The sequence below is a fragment of the Scyliorhinus canicula genome, chromosome 17, assembly GCF_902713615.1.
Source record: "Scyliorhinus canicula chromosome 17, sScyCan1.1, whole genome shotgun sequence".
In the NCBI taxonomy this organism is placed as follows: Eukaryota; Metazoa; Chordata; class Chondrichthyes; order Carcharhiniformes; family Scyliorhinidae; genus Scyliorhinus; species Scyliorhinus canicula.
In genome coordinates this window covers 79,494,766-79,515,250 of record NC_052162.1, presented here as the reverse complement: position 1 = coordinate 79,515,250, position 20,485 = coordinate 79,494,766, and the positions used below count along the sequence as shown (strand labels likewise).

At 46.6% G+C, this 20,485-nt stretch overlaps 1 protein-coding gene across 1 annotated transcript in view; it reads right to left on the bottom strand.

Annotated features, from left to right (window-relative positions):
• Nucleotides 1-20,485, bottom strand: part of tnmd (tenomodulin) — a 208,394-nt gene that overhangs the window by 28,924 nt on the left and 158,985 nt on the right. The window lies entirely within an intron of this gene.

Genomic DNA, 20,485 nt, shown 5'->3' with positions numbered 1-20,485 from the left:
TAGAAAACCGTGAATTTATTAATAGTACAATAAGAGCAAATGACAAGACTAATTAAATTCAACTTCAGTTTGAACATATGGTGTGGCATAATTGGTTTTTCCACAAGTACTGATTAGCAGAATTTCATTAGGAAACTTAGCGCGCTAACCTATTTTTCATCATTAGGCAATGCAAAAAAGGACTTCAAATGCCATATCTAGAGTGATGTACTTTTATCACAGCAGGCTTTTAGATGCTGTTGCAATGTGGGTACCAAGTCTGAGAGTAGATAGTACTGATTATTTGGTAGACTTGAGTTATACTTCAGATTATGTTGAGAAAATAGCTTTGTATAAGTCTGGATTGTGCAAAGCTTCTCCTCAGTGTATTGAAGAGCTGGCATTGTCTACCCAACAATGTAGAAAATCACCTAGGTATGCACTGTCCACAAAAAAAGGACAAGATGAATCTGATTGAGCAGATCCAACTCAACCAGTTTACTGTAAAACATCAGCAAAATGATGGAAATTATCATTGACAGCGCTGTCAACACGACGTACGCACAAATAACCTGTTCATCGATGCTCAGTTGAGTTCCTCCAGGACTACTTGATTCCAGATCTCATTATATCTTTGGTCCAAAAAGAAACAAAACAGTTGAATCCCAGAGGTGAATGAAGTTGGTTGCCCTTGATATCAATACCACATTTGACTGATTGTGGCATCAAGGCACCCAAGTAAAATTGAAGTCAACGGGAATAAGGAGAGCTTGCGTGAGGTTGGAGACATACATAGAACATAGAACATAGAACATAGAACAGTACAGCACAGAACAGGCCCTTCGGCCCTCGATGTTGTGCCGAGCAATGCTCACCCTACTCAAACCCACATATCCACCCTATACCCGTAACCCAGCAACCCCCCCCCTTAACCTTTAGGACACTATGGGCAATTTAGCATGGACAATCCACCTAACCCGTACATCTTTGGACTGTGGGAGGAAACCGGAGCACCCGGAGGAAACCCACGCACACACGGGGAGAACGTGCAGACTCCGCACAGACAGTGACCCAGCCGGGAATCGAACCTGGGACCCTGGAGCTGTGAAGCATTTATGCTAACCACCATGCTACCGTGCTGCCCATACCTAGCACAAAAAGAGATGGTTGTTGGAGGCCAATAAATCTCAGCCCCAGGACACCATCACAGGAGTTCCTCAGGGCAGAATTTCAGGACCAGCCATCTTCAGACGCTTTAACTATGACTTTCTTTACATCATAAGATCAAAAGGGGAGAAGTTTACTTATTATTTCACAGTGTTGCATTCCATTTGCAACTCCTCAGATAATGAAGTAGCAGTAGCCCATGCACATATGAAGCAAAACCTTGACAATATTCAGGCTTGGGCTGAAAAGTGGCAAATAACATTCACACCAAACAAGTGCCAGGCAATGATCACATCCAACAAGAGAGAACCTAATCATCTCACCATGACGTTCAATGCCATTAACATCATTGAATTACTCACCCTTAATATGGGGATGATCATAGACCAGAAACTCCTACGGCGGCAAGAATAGATCAGAAGTTGAGAATTCTGTGGGAATTCATTTCCTGAGTCCCAAAATTCTTTCTGCCATTTTCAAGGCACAAGCCATGAATGTGATGAGATACTCCTTGCTTGTTTGAATATGTGTAGCTCCAACAACATTCAAGAAGCTCAAAACCATCCATGACAAGGTGGCCCACTTAATTGGTACCCTATCCACCATCTTAAGATTTCACTTTCTTCACAGTGGTGCACCATGGCAACAGTATGACAGTATGTATCATTTACAAGATGCACTGCAGCAACTTGAAATGGTTCCTTCAAAGGCATCTTCTAAACATACTATCTCCACTATCCAGAAGAACAAGAAGGATCGGAACACAATCACAGGCAAATTCCCCCGCTAAGTAACATACAATCCAGACATGGAACAATATTTGTTCACAATTGCAGGGTCAAATTCCTGTAACTCCCTTCCTAACAGCACTGTGGGTGCACCTACACCACATGGACGGTTCAGGAAGGTGGTTCATCACCACCTTCTCAAGAGGAATTAGGAATGGGCAATAAATTCTGGTCTAGACAGTGACACCCACATCCCACATTCCATGTAAAAAAAGAAGGGGCGACAGGATGAATGTTTTCCTAGCCGTGAAAACATTGGAAAAGTATGTTTTATAATATAAATTACTCATGGTGCCAACAGGCGGATTGAGCATGAACAAAATGCGGTTTGGCACTGGCCAGAGCATTTCCAACAATTTTTGCCTTTATCTTGCAAAACATTTTCTAGTATTAATGTCGTTTACTCGGGCAGCACGGTGGCACAGTGGTTAGCACTGCTGTCTCACGGCACCGAGGTCCCAGGTTTGATCCCGGCTCTGGCCACCGTCCGTGTGGAGTTTGCACTTCTCCCCGTGTTTGCGTGGGTTTCGTCCCACAACCCAAAGCTGTAGAGGATAGGTGGATTGGCCACGCTAAATTGCCTGAATATCAACCCACAACTCTGATATTACAGTATCTACCTGGTTCTTAAATGTGTTCCTAGCCTCAACAATTCCTCTTGGCAACCCATTGAAGTTACTTATAATTATTCTCTAATGAACTACTTCTTGGCATCTGTTTCAAACGTTCCCTTCACAGTTCTGAACCGGTGCCCTCTTATCCATTTTCATAAATGCATATGAAAGTATTTTTCCAAGTTTAAAATCCTTTGTACTTTGGTTTGACTTGTTTTCAGGCTGGCGAGCCTAATAATTAATCACTGTTCATAAGTTCTTTCTGTCAGACTGTGAGGATCAGTTTGTTGCTCTGCTCAGCACCAATTCTGGGGCTTGGATGCTCCCCAATCATATAAAGGCTTTTGTCTGTTAGGCTCAGAAGAATTTTCAGATTCACTTATTTTAAGATGTTGCATTAAATCCTGCTCATAACAAACTAAATCCACCAAACAAGCCAAGGTTCTAAGAATGCATATTATATGCAGATTAAATGGCCTGAGAAAGTTGTTTCCGCATCACTCCTGTAAAGTAGGAAACACAGCATCCAATTTGCACATAAAAAACCCGCAATGCTGAGATAATGACCAGATCATTGTGTTTGAAACTATGTTGATTGAGGGTTGAATATTGGCCAGGATACTGGGATTAACTCCCCTGCACTTTTGCAAAAATGGTGTTATCTTTCACATTCGCCTGAAAGACATGTGCCTTAGTTTAACATATCCAACAGTGCAGCCCACTCCAGTACTGCACTGCCATGTTGGCCCGTTTTTTGCGAGTCCCGCCGGCGTAAACTGGAGTAGATTCCTTACCGGCGGGACCTGGCGGTGCGGGCGGCCTCCGGGGTTCTTGGGGAGGCGCAGGGGTATCTGGCCCCAGGAGGTGCCCCCACGGTGGCCTGGCTCGCCATCGGGGCCCGCCTATCCGCCGGCGGGCCTGTGCCGTGGGGGCACTCTATTGTTCCGCACCAGCGGCTGTAGGAGTCCGCCATTGCTGGTGCGGAAACAAAGCCCTCTGCGCATGCGTGGGGATGACGCCAGCACACGCTGGTGCTCCCGCGCATGTCCCAACTCGCACCGGCCGGTGGAGGCCCTTCGGTGCCGATTGGCATGGCGCCAAGCCCCATTCCCGCTGGCCGGCAGGACGCAAACCACTCCGGGGTGGGCCTAGGCCCTGAAGGTGCGGAGGATTCCGCACTTTTGGGGCGGCCCAACGCCGGAGTGGTTCACGGCACTCTGTCCCGCCGGAGTTGCCCGCCCCGCCGATTATGGCAGAGTCCCGCCCTGTGTTTTTATGTTTTTCATATTGTGAAAAGTAGATTGAAATCCACGTAAACTATGTTTTGTCTATTCATATGTTACACGTAAAATAAACAAGTTCATAGATTTACAGTTATTCTTGTGTCACTAAAATGTTAATCAGTCTGCTTTCCAAATAGCAGGAAAGATGTATGTTTAGACATCAGCAGAATTATTGGAACAAGTACACAGGGAGGGATTTCATTTTTGCGACCTTTGGGCCACACTACCTACCGTATGACAGGGTATTAGAAAGTGAATGTGTACTCCCGGTTGTACACGTATGTTTACAGGAGAACCCTAAACCCAAGAGTTCTGTCCTGTAATTTGTAAAGTACCTCTTTGTGTCAAATTACATGCGTGTTCTAAACATGCAGCTCCCATATGCATTCTGTTTACTGTAGCCTCTCTCTTTTTGGACGGCATGTCTGACAAATCAATTAATATCCTTGGCGCTTTCATACACCCCTGCATAACTATGTGTCTGCCTCCGATTTGGCTTCCAGTATGCAGTTTATCTGTATTGAAACTCATTTTCCAATGTGGTGTATATTCTGTCAAGAGCCCTTGACTGCTTTCTCCTGTTCAAAGTCTCGGAGCGTATTAACATTCAACCACCCTCTTTGTTGCATTTTACTTTACTCATGTAGGAAGTAACATGAAATGAACGAAGAGTACAATTGGCACCTCAGTTCTTTTGTTGCCATAAACACATTTTTTTAATGTCCTCATTAATAACTCAACACATCCTATTTTTTCCAAAGCCTATGGGTGTACTTTTATGTTCATACAAAAGCTAGCAGAGTTCTTCCAGCCTTGCTGACAGTAAATCAGATCTTGCATTTGTTAATGGTGGCACACCATGCAATACATATATATTATTTAATTGCATCTGGCCAGATCTCACTCCTTAATAATAATAATATAATAATCTTTATTAGTGTCACAAGTAGGCTTACATTAACACTGCATGAAGTCACTGTGAAAATCCCCCAGACGCCACACTTTGATGCCCGTTCGGGTACACTGAGGGAGAATTCAGAATGTTCAATTCACCTAACAACACATCTTCCAGTACTTGTAGGAAGAAACTGGATCACCCGGAGGAAACCCACGCAGACAGGGGGAGAACGTGCAGACTCCACGCAGACAATGACCCAAGCCGGGAATCGCACCCGGGTTCCTGGCCCTGGGAAGCAACAGTGCAAACCACTGTGCTACCGTGACGCCACAATAGTGGGTCAGCTAATTTAGGAAAATACTACAAGTTGCACACTTTAGTTAGGGGGTCTCTGTGAGGGTCCCTCTGGTTAGGGCATCTCTTCAGTTGGGGGTCCAGGGCGGGGGTCTCCGTATTAAGGAAATCCCTGAGGATATCCCTTTTATGGGTATCCATGGGGGGTTTCCCTTCTAAGAGTGTCCCTGGGGGTCTCCCGATTAAGGGGGTCCCTGGGGGGGAGGTCAGGTCACCCTCCCCTGTATTTGGGGGAAGGGGAGCACCCAAGTAATCTGAGGGTGGGGGGCTTCTTTGAGGTGCGGGGTGGGGGGGGGGAGTGGCTGGCCGTGGGCCTTTGTTATTGTGATGCGCGCTCAAAATGCAGCCCAATAGCAGTATTCCCTCAAGAATCCCTCGTATTCCTTGCTATGCATAGATTTGCATGGCAGGTGACACTGAACTGCTTCCCGTTTTGCGCTCCCACGGGGAACGTAAATCGGCAGCAAATCTGCTCCGGCGGGAGAACATAGGGTGCGATTCAGTGGCCTCGTTTCACTCGAGCGAGAGCAAGATGAGGCTGGTGAATAGTGGGAAAGGCCAAAAACAAGAACCACACAGGGTGCCAAACCGTTTGTGATGCAACTGGCCCGCTACCCTAGGCTGTAGCGTGGTGAGAAGCCAATAATCACTTCAGCCCGATTTCCATACAATTAACGGGAGCCACTTCATATCCAACTGCCTCCCGTGATCCAGCGGCCTCCCCAACAAGTGGTGACGCTCTGCCAATTAGTACTCCTTTTGAAAAACGTGAACCTGACGGAAGGGATGCTGTGGGGACTTCAGGAGGTGAGTAGCCATCTTCGCTCACAGGTGATTGTCCCAGTGGCACTGGGCTTTCTGCCGCGTGCTCGCAGGAGATGTGGGGGGCAACTGGGGTGGGCCACCATGGTGGGCGAGAGGTGTCGTAGCTCGAGGGGGGTATCGGAACCTCATCAAGGTCCACCTGGTACTAGGTCATGCCCCCCAGTGAGTCGGAAAGTCGAATGAGGCCCTCAGACATGGCCACACCTTGATAGCGAGGGGTGGGTGGGGGTCAGGGGTGTGGGAATGGGGGTTGGGAGGGTAGGGGTGGGGCACAGCACCATCGGAAGAGTGGGGAATTGTCTTATACATTAAATGCGCTTGTGCACAACCAATATGATACTGCTGTCATTTTCTTCTGCAATACGTGCTGACCTCCGAACTCTTGGCCCATCTCTCCAGGCATCTACCCCATCCCGAGGCGCCCAGCCACTTCCCGGTCGTGGACATGACCCTGGAGCTGTTTCCCATCCCCTGGGTGTTCGAATGTTGGCTGCTGCATGTGTGGTTCTGCCTCCCAAAGTGTTTAGTTACAGCGTCCAGGCATCACAGTCTGATTGGGATGCTAGGGGAATCCACTTGGCATGTGTCAAGTGTTCACTTAACCACGGTTGCTGATTCCCAGAGGCCTCAGCAGTCAGCGGGGTTATGGTTGGCCGTTGGGGCAAATGGGCAGGGACAATGGTGGCCCCCATAATGGGTACACATGATCCAGGGGGTGGCATGGTGGTGCCGCGTGCAGTTTCCCCCTGGTTGCTCCCCCCCAGCGCCTGCGCACCACCCTACCATGGTGGCCCACCCTTGCGGTGGGTCCCCCACACCCCACCGAGCACAGAGGCAGCAAGCCCAGCACCCGTGAGCTCGTTACCTGGGACCAAAGATGGCAACTTACCTCCTCGGTTCCCCACAGAAGAACTTCTGTCAGGTTCGTGTTCTTGAAAAGGCGTACTAATCGGCACAAGCATGAACACTTCCTGGGGAGGTCGCTAAGTATCAGGAGGCTGATGGATATGGGGTGTGTTATGGGATAGGGTTTAGAGAACCCCAAAGTGTATCATGGAGTTCACCTGACCCACAACTTTTAATAGATTGTGGTATGGGGAGCACGCGGCCCACTCCACAGGTGTGGTACAGCAGAAATGGAAAAGTATTTTTTAATGGTATTTGGTATTTGGTATTTCTATGAACTCAAGTTAACCTTCCTAAAACAACCAGTGAACATCTTAGCAACCAGTAAATCAAATACACCCCCCAAAGAATACAACACTAAGTAAACCTTTTCCTTTTTAGCATTCAGAAGACTTAACAAACCTTTAAACAGAAGCACATCGGTGTTTACATTCACTACCGAAAACATTTATAATTCTGAATTCACCAAATGATCAAGAGATAGTCCTTCATGGCAGAGAGAGAGCAACAGTACAGCTGCTTTGGCTGACTTCAGCTGCAACACATTGAAAAATGAAACCAAAAAAAACAGACACACCCAAGCTTTTCTCAAAGTGAAACTAAAAAGCAGAGCCAGAGCTCAGCTCCACCCACACTCTGACATCACTGCAGTAACATGAGCAGCCAAACATTTCTTAAAGCGACATTCTCATGACATGTGGCTCCAGTTAATTGTGTGGAAATAGGGCTTAAGTGGTGATAATTGGTTTCCCGCCTGATGTGTTATCTGTGTTGGTCTAACATCGACTGCAACTGGATGCAGTAAAACGAGAAACAGGCTTCCGACACAGGAGATGGTCCAACACTGTTTTATTGAACCTGTTGATTGCTGTAATCTGCTGTGGGTTGACACTCTATTAACCTAACTGATAACCTCCTAGTGGCTTGACCAGACTAGCTCTCTATCACATGGTGATGATGTTCATTGGCCTGTGCACTGCGACTGTCTCCCTGGCCATGTCCTGTGAGAGAGGGAGAGCCTTGATGCCCTGTGGGCTTTATACTGGTGGTGTCCTGTCTGGGGATTGGTTGTTCAGTGTCGTGTGTGTTCATTGGTTATCCTGTGTGTCAATCACTGCCTGTCGGCATCTCATGATATACATGAATGGATATTATGACACCGCGATGCGACGGCGAGATCCCGATTTTGCTTATGGGAACGGGCTAGTTGCACCTCAAACTGTTTCGCACCTGACGCAGTTCTCCTTTTTGGCCTCACCCGCTATTCCCCAGAATTGCTTGACTTGAACAAGAGCGTGAGGAAGTTGGAGAATCGTGCCCATAGTCTCCAAAACTGAGAATCTTGCCCTAAATGTGGTTGAATAGCAGTGAGGATCTTCCCCAAAAAGCCAGTGAGGAACATCGGGCTGGATTATCCGGTCACTGACTCCGAAATCCGGTTCGTCAATCGGCTGGAGAATCAAAGTTCCCGACCAAACCGGGGGCAGCGCCGCTTTTGCGATGCTCCACCCCCTCCAAAGTGGCGTAATCGGAGTTCCCAACGGCATGAGTCTCTCATGGACTCACCTGTCGGGAACTCGGTGTGGCGGCTGGGGACTCAGTCCAGTGCCGCCACAGTCGGGGGAGGGCCGATCCGCGGGCAGGAGGGACTTTATCAGGGGCTAGGGGCACTGCTGGGGGCATGCAGGCCAAAGGGAGGGGCACTATTTTGCAGGGCTGGTGCACAAGTGGCTGGCACCATGTTGCACGGTGCAGCGGTTGTAGGCCGCTGGCGAGCGCATGCGCGGCCACGGACCCGACAATTATGTGGGCCCTATCGGCAGCTAGAGCCGGGTGCTCTATGCTGCTGGCATGCTAGCCCCCAGCTACATGGAGGATCGATGGCCCTTTTGCGCTGCATTTTCGGGGTACAACGCCACTATTACTATGCCAGCATGAGGACATAGCCTCATAATTGGAGAATCCAGCCCACCCTGCCAAATTCATTCAAAATGACAATTCGGGTGGGACAACTGGAGAATCCCACCCGAGGTCAATGGAGTTCTCCATTGTACGCCGCTCGCCCGTGACGCTTTTGCGGGGGGAGAATCCAGCCTTTTGAGATGTTTTTGTTGAATCATGCCCTTAATTGATATAAGCAAATATGGCCTCAATTGCCGTTTCTTTAATTGTTTGGTATGGCATCTTTGCAGACTGAAAATGCTTCTTGATGCAAATGCTAATTGAGTTGGAATTACTAATTATGGCGCAGTCACATTAAATGTCCTCGCATTTTCAAATACAATAGCAAATGCTGATTTAAAATTGATTGAAATGTTCCTCTTGATTGCATGTGTCAGGAATTATGCAAGAGGATTTGCCCATTAGCCGTCTTCTGTGATGGGGTGACATGGCGGCGCAGTGGTTAGCACTGCTTTCTCACGGCGCCGAAGAACTCGTGTTTGATCTCGTCCCTGTCCGTGTGGAGCTTGCACATTCTCCCCGTGTTTGTGTGGGTCTCACCCCCACACCCCAAAGATATGCAGGATAGGTGGACTGGCCACATTAAACTGCCTCTTAATTGGAAACATTTTTTAAAAAGAAGTCTTCTGTGGTGAAGGGTGCAAGGTAATATCGTCACAGACACTCTGACTTTGACAAGGTAATGCTGAAGAACACCTGTACGAGATATTTATGATTAATATCAAGGGCAAAACTTCAGAAAAAGTAAGATTAAGCATATATATCTTTTTTTTTTAAATGACAACAATTAAATGGTGGCCATAGTTTTTTCAAAGGTCCATAAACTTTGAAATTACCTGGATCAAATTTCACAATTCTTTTCAGAAGAGGACTTTGTGATGCAAAGGTAAACTTTAATGCTTTGATCCATCATTCCTCGCTGTCGGTCACAAGATTAATTATTTTGTACAGATAAGATTGAGTGAAAAAGTCACTCAAATCTAACAATACCACGGGCAAAAATTGCACGTTAGACAAATAAAGGAAATTAGGGGCCCTATTCAGCAGCAAGATGGAATAAATGAGGTAACTTGTGGTACACTATTGCAGGGCGGCATGGTGGCACAGTGGTTAGCACTGCTGCCTCACAGTGCTGAGGGCCCGGGTTTGATCCCAGCCCTGGGTCACTGACCATGAGGAGTTCGCACATTCTCCCTGTGTCTGCGTGGGTCTCACCCCCAGAACCCGAAAATGGCAGGTTGGTGGATTGGCCATGCTAAATTGCCCCTTAATTGGAAGAAAAAAGAATTGGGTACGCTAATTTATTTTTTAAAAGCGATAAACTACTTCAGTTGAGGTTTAATATTTACACCTCATTTCTGGGTCAGGAACAATTCCCTGAATTGTTAATAACTGTTTAACTAAAGTGAGGTTGCATTTTTCCCACCCGAAGACATTGGATTGGATTTGTTTATTGTCACGTGTACCGAGGTACAGTGAAAAGTATTTTTCTGCGAGCAGCTCAACAGATCATTAAGTACATGAAAAGAAAAGGAAATAAAAGAAAATGCATAATAGGGGAACACAACGTTAACAATGTAACTAGATAACACCGGCATCGGGTGAAGAAGACAGGGGTGTAGAGTTAATGAGGTCAGTCCATAAGAGGGTCGTGTAGGAGTCTGGCAACAGTGGGGAAGAGGCTGTTTTTGAGTCTGTTCGTGCATGTTCTCAGACTTTTGAGAATCTTTTCAGACTGCCCGATGGAAGAAGTTAGAAGAGTGAGTAAGCCTGGTGGGAGGGGTCTTTGATTATGCTGCCTGCTTTCCCCAGGCAGCGGGAAGTGTAGATGGAGTCAATGGTGGGAGGCAGGTTCATGTGATGGACTAGACTGTATTCACGACTCTCTGAAGTTTCTTGCGGTCTTGGGCCGAGCAGTTGCCATACCAGGCTGTGATACAGCCAGATAGGATGCTTTCGATAGTGCACCTGTAAAAGTTGGTATGAGTTAATGTGGACCTGCCAAATTTTCTTAGTTTCCTCAGTAAGTATAGGTGCTGTTGTCCTTTCTTGGTGGTAGCGTCGACATGGGTGGACCAGGACAGATTTTTGGAGATGTGTACCCCTCGGAATTTGAAACTACAAACCATCTCCATCTTGGCCCAATTGATGCTGACAGGGCTGTGTACAGTATTTTGCTTTCTGAAGTCAATGACAAGCTCTTTAGTTTTGCTGGCATTGAGGGATAGATTGTTGTCGCTGCACCACTCCACTAGTTTCTCTATCTCCCTCCTGTATTCTGACTCGTCGTTATTCGAGATCCGGCCCACTATGGTCATATCGTCAGCAAACGTGTAAATGGAATTGGAACCAAATTTTGCCATGCAGTCGTGTGTACAGGGAGCATAGTCGGGGGCTAAGGATGCAGCCTTGCGGGGCCCCAGTATTGAGTACTATTGTGGAGGAGGTGTTGTTTATTCTTACTGATTGTGGTCTGGGGGTTAGAAAGTCCAGGATTCAGTTGCAGAGTGAGGGGCAAAGTTCTAGGTTTTGGAGCTTTGATATGAGCTTGGCTGGGATTATGGTGTTGAAGGTGGAGCTGTATAGTCAATAAATAGGAGTCTGATGTAGGAGTCCTTGTTGTGGAGATGCTCTCCGGATGAGTGTAGGGCCAGGGAGATGGCGTCTGTTGTGGATTGGTTGCGGTGGTATGCAAATTGCAGTGGATCAAGGCATTCTGGGAGTATGGAAATGATGCGTTTCATGATCAACCTCTCGAAGCACTTCATTACGACTGAAGTCAGGGCCACTGGACAGTAGTCATTGAGGCACGTTGCCTAGCTTTTCTTTGGCACCGGTATGATGGTGGTCTTCTTGAACCAGGTGGGGACCTTGGAGCGGAGTAGGGACAGGTTAAAGATGTCCGCAAACACATCTGCCAGCTGTACCGTGCAGGTTCTTAGTGCACGACCAGGGATCCTGTCCGGGCCCGTTACCTTCCGAGGGTTCACTTTCAGGAAGGCCGATTTGACTTTGGAAGCTGTGATGGTGCGTATGGGTGTGTTATGGGCTGCTGGGGCATTTGACAGCGGATCGTTGGTTTCCTGCTCGAACCGAGCATAGACTGCATTGAATTCATCAGGGAGGGGTGCGCTGCTGCTGGAGATACACCTCGGCTTTGCTTTGTAGCCTGTTATATTGCTTAGGCCTTGCCCAACCGCTGAGAGTCTGTAATGCTAGTCTGTGACTGATATTCTCTCTTGGTATCTCGGATGGCTTTGCGGAGGTCCATCGTTAATCCGAGTCACTCAAAAAATGAGTTTCATCAATGTAAGGTGGCTAGCATTAGCCAGAACAGAGCAGATTAATCTTTAGCACCCAATCCAACTGGATGTCCCAGCTAACAGACCACATATCAGAATGGAGTGGATCCTATTTGCAACTCGCAATTCAGTGAAGGCTTGGTCAGTAACCAAAACCTTTCACAAGGATAAAAACTAGTGGATGCAGTTATCTGCTGCCCATTGCAATCCTTCAACTGGTTGTGTCCCATATTAATGTGTGTCTAGTTGGAGTGTACATTTATATTCCTTATAATCAATCAAACATTGAACAAATGGACAGCAGGATTGGAAAGAAAAGGTGATGCAAACTTGAGGCGGAATTCACCGCCAGCCGACGCCGAATAGCCTCCGACGCCAAAATCACGGTAGGCGCTGGTTTGATGCCAAATCGGGAACATCCGCTACCCCAAAAATGGCGTATATATGTTGCTCACCACACGCCGTTTCGGCAACGTTGGCATATGCTTAGTGGGCCTGACCCTCTATTCTCTGGTGCCTGCGCGATTCACCGCCGCTAATGGGCTGAGTTCCTGACGGCGCGGTTCACATGTGGTCTCAGTGGTTGGGAACCCGGCGTGGCAGCTACAGACTATGTCCAGCAGATGGCCGGGAGCCATGCTGCTGGCCAGGGGAGGCTTCCACGAGGGTGAGGGGGACTGGTGTGGGGTGGCCAGAGGGGGGGCAGTATTTGGCAGGTCAGTCCGCTCATGGCATGACCGCTGTAGGTTGCCGCTGTGTGCACACACGGCCACGGACCCCGCAATGTCCAGCCGTTTTTGTCATGGGAGCCGGGAGTTTTGTTCGGCCAGGCTGCTAGCCCCTCTATAGTCGCAGGATCGTCGTAAACTCTATGAATCCTGCGCTGGAGTCAACACATAGTTTCAGAAACGGTGAATCCAATCAAAATTTTTGTTTGATTACACTTCTGTGAAGTGCAATATCGAACACATGACGATGATCAACTTTAAAAGTGCTTCTTTAGCTGCATGAAAAAGTTGTTCTGAGCATGAAACAGATGCCTTCAGGATCAGGCCCCTTCAAAAAAAAGTTGTCGTGAAACCCTAGTTCATAATTCATATGTTTCAGAAGATGAATATAGTTTTACATCTGAAGTTTTAACTGAAGAAAAACAGTTTTCTCCCCAAACTGTTGGGGAGGCATACGATTGAGAAACTAATACGTAAGTGCGGCACAATGATTAGCACTGCTGCCTCGCAGCTCCAGGGTCCCGGGTTCAATTCCGGCCACCTGTGACTGAGCGTGTGGAGTTTGTATGTTCTCCCCGTGTCTGCGTGGGTTTCCTCCGGGGACTCCGGTTTCTTCCCACAATCCAAAGATGTGCAGGTTAGGTGGATTGGGCATGCTGAATTGCTCCTTAGTGTCCAAAAGGTTAGGTGGGGTTAAGGGGATAGGGTGGAGGCGTGTGCTCAAATAGGGTGTTCTTTCCAAGGGCCGGTGAGGACTCGATGGGCTGAATCGCTTCCTTCTGCACTGTAAATTCTATGAACTCTATGAAAATCTGAAGCAAATGAAATTCAAATAAGCTTGGAGTTAACTGGTGTTAAAAACGAACCCCTGCGTATGTCACCAGGTTAGAGTTGATATGGAAATAAAACCTAAACCATGGGTGATCTATTTCTGGACTTCTTGGTAGAGCCAGGGTGTCTATCGTTATCTTTACAAAATAAGTAAATAGCTAGCAATTCTGGGAAAGAGGGTCATAAAACTCCATTATGGTAAATTTTCCTATGGGTTGCAGAGCCAACGAGTTGTATTGAAGGTAAAATAATTCATTTGTATTCCCGTCTGACCCATCCCAAAGCATGCCACTTTATCATAGAGATAATGATCCAGGGTGAAACTTGGTTAGAAGGTTGTTTTGTTTCATTTATCAGTGCGGTTTTGCTGATGAAAATAATTAGCTCAGTTTGGAGAACAAACAGTGCCTTGGCTGCACCTCGCCAGATGGAGAGAGCTCACAGGAGTCAATAGTCACTTAAAGCAGAGAAAATGCTAACCTCATCGTTCATCGTTTGGAATGATGGTGAGGCTCAATTTTTAAAAGCAGGTGGAAGGTTTTCTGTAGCTCGTCGCTGGTGGGAAAAAATCTGCAGTAGTCCTCACAGAGCAGAAAGCAATCAGCACAGTATGCTTTGAAGGCTGTGGGAAGTCCTGGGACCTTGAATAAGGGACTGAGGTATCTACTGATGTGAGGGCTATGAAGAAAAGGTAGAGGTTTTGCTGTAAAGAAAGGACCCTGTAGATTCTTAACCCACCCGGAGGAAATTTGGATATCTGAGGAGAATTAAAGTGAATTCCAGCTGTGGCACATCTATGGGTTAATTCCAGGAGAAGTGAATAAGCCTTCATTTCATAAAATAAAGGAACTTTTTGGGGGAAGTGAAAAGTAAAACTGAGCTTAGAATATACATATCCATAGATCATAGCTTTCATTTAATACGGCTGATCATTTCATTTTGATACATAATGTTCATTTTTTTCCTTTAAAAATGTGAAACCTTGTGGTCTAGTTCTGTCGGTTAATTGCTGGGTGTTTGGATTTCTTCCTTATTCATGACCAAAACACAGTAAGTTGATATTCAAAATAATTTCTATTAGGTTAAATGAGGTGGACACCCTGGAAAATATAGATTTTGTTCTGCAGCTCAACACTAGGAGGGCTTTATATTCTGATTTAGAAACTGAACATTGGGATCAGAAGTGTGAAAGATAGAATATGAAGATTAGTATCAGGAGCTAATCAGAAGTCTAAAAGAGCAGAGGCAATTCTTAATAGCAAATTGAACAAGGAAGTACAATTGTCTAGGGACAATTCATTAAGATGGAACAGACCAGGGAGGAATAATTCAGAAATCAGACAATAGTTGTGAGATTTAAACATTTGTGACATGAGGACATATAAGTCAATATGCGCTTTCAGCAAAAAATAATTCAGATCTGATTATATTAAGACTGGAAACTCTCGCTCTACGAGCTAAGAAATAGCAGCTAACTGTATAGGCTTTCTATTCTTTTACAGAATGTGGGAAAGGCCTGCATTTATTGCACATCCCTAACTATCCTTGAGAAAGTTCCTTCTTAATACAGCTTATCGACTAGTTGGGCAGTTGAGAGGGCAGTTAAAGGCCAACTACATGTGGGTCTAGAGTAACGTATAGCCAGACTAGATAAGGACAACAGACCATCTCCCTTGAAATACATGAATGAAACATATAGGTTTTTATGACAATCTATTAGTTTCATGATCACCCTTATTGATATCAGGCATTTATTCCAGGTTTTATTTAACTTAATGCATTAAAATTCCCCTGACCTATATTTCAGCTGAATTAATCTAACAGAGGATATAATATAAACCAGAAGTACTTAACATCGTTAGGAACATATGAACAGGAGCAGAAGCAGGCCATTTGTCCCCTCGAGCCTACTCTGCCATTCAGTAAGATCGTGGCTGATCTGTTTGTGTTTCGAGATCTACATTCCCACCTAGCCCCCCCCCTCCCCGCCCCCAATAATCTTTGATTCCTTGCCTAACAAGAATCTACCTACCTCCTCCTTGAAAATATTCTGTGACCCCGCCTCTACTGCTTTCTGAGACAGTGGGCGCAATTTACCAGCCACGCCAGAATCCGAGCGGGATGTGGTCGGTAGATTCCGGGAGATGCCTGTCCCAGGATTCCTGACAGCCGTTAGGCCTTGTGAGATTTCGCGAGACATTGCAGTCTGGATCCTGCCCATGTGGGTGGGACACAGTCTCGCATAGTTAAATTCCTAACATCAATCTAGTTAAAAAACCCACTTAGCCTTGCTGACGCCTGAGTGGCACTGCCAAGGTGCCAAGTTGGTGACAAGCTGAAATTTTTTCCACACTGGGGATCTGGGCCAGGGTTGTCCTGCCGTTACGTGATGGGGTGCAGAGGGGCTCTAGGGCTCCCCCAACAAGCGAGTTGGGGTGTTCGAGGGGGGTGCACGGAGGTCAAGAGATTGAGGCACTCATCAAAGCTCCTCAGAGCAGAATATGCAGCTAAGTGCATCGTTGGTGCGGTGTTCCCCACTGAGGACCAAAAAAAGAAGGCCGTTCGATAGTTGGGTCGTTCCCAGCACTATAAACGCTGGAAATGACCCCACTAATCCCCAGGACGGACTCTGATTTTCTTTGATTAGTTCGTGCCCAGAGAGTTCCAAAGTTGCACAACCGTCTGAGAGCAAACGTCCACCTTGTCAAGACTATTCAGGATCTTATATATTTCAATTGAGTCACTCCTCACTTGTCTAAATTCCAGTAGAAACAAAGCCAGCCTGCCTAACCTTTCCTCATAAAACAACCCGCTCATTCCTAGCATCAATCTAGTGAACTTCCACTGAACTACCTCCAATGCATTTATATCTTTACTTAAATAAGGAGACCAAAACTGTACACAGTATGCGAGATGTGGGGTGGGATTTACCGACCACCCCGCCGTGTATTTTTCATCGGGGGAGATGGCACGCCAGACAGATCTATCGGTCTCGCTGCTGTCAACGGGATTTCCTGTTGATAGCACCCCTCGCCGCCAGGAAACGCATGCACTTGCGTGGAGCTGGAATTTCCCGTTGGTGCTAACTGTCAATAAATCCTGCTCGTGGTCTCACAAATGCCCTGTATAACTGAAGCATAACTTCTTACTTTTATGTTTAATTCCTCTCGTAATAAAGGATAGTTTCCATTAACCATTTAAATTATTTGCTATACATCATACTACCTGTTTATGACACATGCATTAGAACACCTGTTAGACGTTTAGCTGCTGTTGGATAAAGAGTCAAAGGTTCTGCTCCTTTTCCACAAACACCTTTATTTCCCTTCAACAGACTCTGCACAAAACTCTAACATCACATCACCTGACACAGAGGCCACCTGAAGCCCCTTTACATATCAGTGTCAATTATTGGATACTGAACATAAATGAGACAACTAATTGGAGTGTCTCTTGACCCATTACTTGACACACCTAGATCTCTCGGCACCTTTGAATTCTGCAGCTGTTCTAATACTCTTTTTTTTATTCTTCCTTCCAAAGTGAACAACTTCCCACTTTTCTACATTATCCTCCATCTGCCAGATTTTTGTCCACGCACTCAACTTATCGATATCTATCTGCAGCCTCATTATGTCCTCTTCACAACATACTTTTCCATCCATCTTTGTGTCATCTGCAAATATGGCTACCATGCCTTCACTGCCTTCATCTCAGCCATTGATATAAATTGTAAACAATTGAAGCCCCAGCATAGACCCCTGTGAGACTCCACTCATCACATCATGCCAGCAAGAAAGAGACATTTATGCTTAAATGATTTATGCATAAGTTATGACTGTTTACTGCCAGCAAATCAGTATTCTTTCCATGCTAATATGCAACACCATGAGGTTTTGTTTTCCATAATAACTTTTGATGTGACACCTTATCAAATGCCTTCCTGAAATCTAAGTGCAACACGTCTACAGGCTCCACTTTAAGCACAGCACATTATACTCCTTTAAAGAACTCCAACAATTGCTTAAACCTGATTTCCCTTTCATAAAATGACTCTTCCCCACCTTGCTTTTCTCTAAGGACCCAGCTGTAACCCCCTTAATGATTGATTCTGACACTTTCCCCACAACAGATATCAAGCTAACTGGCCTATAGTTTCCTGTTTTCTGCCTCCCTTCCTTCTTGAATAGCTGAGTTATATTTTCTCCTTTCCCGTCTGATGGAACCTTTCCAGAATCTAGTGAAATTGGGAAAAATTAACTTGTTTCTATGTCATTCGCCAACTTTTTCAGACCCTAGGATGAAGTCCATCAGAACGCGACCACTCAGCCCAGAGGTCCATCAGTTTGCTCAGTACAGCTTCCCTAGTGATTGTAATTCAACCAAATTCCTTTCTCCCTTCCACCTCATGACTTACAGCTATTAGTGAAATGTGTTTTGTAGTCTCCATCGTGAAGACAGAAGCAAAATATTTCTTAATTTCATCCACCATTTCCTTATTATCTATATTCAACTCCCCATTGTCACTCTCCAATGGCCAACTCTTACTTCACCTTTTCCCCCTTATAAACACCCGTGGAAACTCTTGCTATCTGTTTTTACATTTTTGGCTAGCTTCCTCTCATACTCAAATTCCTTTCACCTGATTAAACTTTTAGTCATTCTCTGCCATTCTTTATATTCTGACCAATTCTCCGACAGGCCACTCATGCTTGCATCACTGTTTTTTCCTTAAGTTTGATGCTTTCCTTAACTGCTTTAGATAATCACAGATGGTGGGTCTCCCCCCCCCCCCCCCCCCACTTAGAAATGTTCCTTATGGCAGGAATATACTGATATTGAGTGTTGTGAAATATTTGCCGCTGCTTCTCTATTGATGTATCCCTTAGCCTGGTGGCCCAGCTCACTGCAGCTAGTTCAGCTTTCCTGCTCTATCATTTAACTATAAAATACTCATCTAAGACCCACTCTTTTCCCTTTCAAGCTGGATGTAAAATCCAATCATATTGTGGTTGTTTCTACCTCGGGGTGCCTTCACACTGAGGTCATTCATTAATGCTGTCACGTTACGCAATCAAAGTCTAATATAACCTGCTCTCTTCGGTTGGTTCCATAACATGCTGCATGAAGAAACTTTCTCAAAAACATTCTATCAGCTTCTCATCCAGGCTACTATTGCCAATCTGATTTTTCCAGTTTACATGTGTATTAAAATAACACATGATTATTGCTGTCCCTTATCACAAGACTCCAATATTTCTTTGCCCCATGTTGTGGTTACTGTTAGGGGACTATAGACCACTCCCACTACTGACTTCTCTCCCCATTATTCCTTATCCTCACCCAAATCAAGGCGATATCCTGATCATAGATCATAGAATTTACAGTGCAGAAGGAGGCCATTCGGCCCATCGAGTCTGCACCGGCTCTTGGAAAGAGCACCCTACCCAAGTTCAACACCTCCACCCTATCCCAATAACCCAGTAACCCCACTCAACACTAAGTGGGTCTGCCAGAGGGGATGGAGGGCAGAGACCCAGCAGGCTACGTCACCCAAAGGCTGGGCAAGCTAGTGGGAAGGCAGAAATTTCCAAACCGGTAAGGCGCTGCTCCCTCCCAATCTTACCCCCGACCCAGAAAATCTCCCTGGCTTCCAGATCCCATGCAGTAGAAATCCAGGGGTACTGTGCCGTGACCCTTACTGTACAAAGCGTAGAGTACGCTAACGTCAAACTCTCCGTCCTTCCCCATTTCTGCGCTGCCCTGTTACTGGGGCTCGACTTCCAGTGCCACCTTCAAAGCCTTACTTTAAAGTTTGGTGGACCCCCCCTCACCGTCTGTAGCCTCGCGACACTTAAGGTCGCCCCGCCGTCGCTCTTCGCAAATCTCACCCCGGACTGTAAGCCCATCGCTACCAGGAGCAGACGATACAGTGCCCGGGACAGGGCCTTTATTGGGTCGGGGGTCCAGCGACTCCTGCGAGAGGGGATCATCGAGGCTAGTACCAGCCCCTGGAGAGCCCAAGTGGTGGTCGTCAAGACTGGGGAGAAGCACTGGATGGTCATCGATTACAGTCAGACCATCACCCTGTACACGCAGCTCGATGCGTACCCCCTTCCCTGCATATATGACATGGTCAATCACATTGCGCAGTATCAAGTCTTCCCCACAGTTGACTTGAAGTCCGCGTACCACCAGCTCCCTATCCGCCCGCAGGACTGCCAATACACTGCTTTCGAGGCAGATGGCCGCCTCTACCACTTCTTCAGGGTCCCCTTCGATGTCACCAATGGGGTCTCGGTCTTCCAAAGAGAAATGGACCGAATGGTTGATCAGTACGGACTGCGGGCCACATTCCCGTACCTAGATAATGTCACTATCTGCAGCCATGACCAGCAGGACCATGACGAAAAGCTCCGATATTTCCTCCACACCGCTAAGCTCCTTAACCTCACATACAATAAGGAGAAATGGGTTTCTGCACAACCCGCCTAGCCATTCTTGGCTACATTGTGGAAAACGGAGTCCTAGGGCCCGAACCCGACCGCATGCGCCCCCTCCTGGAACTTCCCCTCCCCCACTGCCCCAAGGCCCTGAAGCGATGCCTTGGGTTTTTCTCTTATTATGCCCGTCCAATCATTAAATCCACCATTTTCCCCGTGACGGCTGAGGCCTGCCTGGCCTTCAACCGCATCAAGGCAGATATTGCCAAAGCCGCGATGCACACTGTGGACGAGTCCATTCCGTTCCAGGTGCAGAGCAATGCGTCGGACTTTGCCCTGGCTGCTACTCTCAACCAGGCATCAGGCCGTAGCTTTCTTCTCCCTTACTCTCCATGCCTCTGAAAT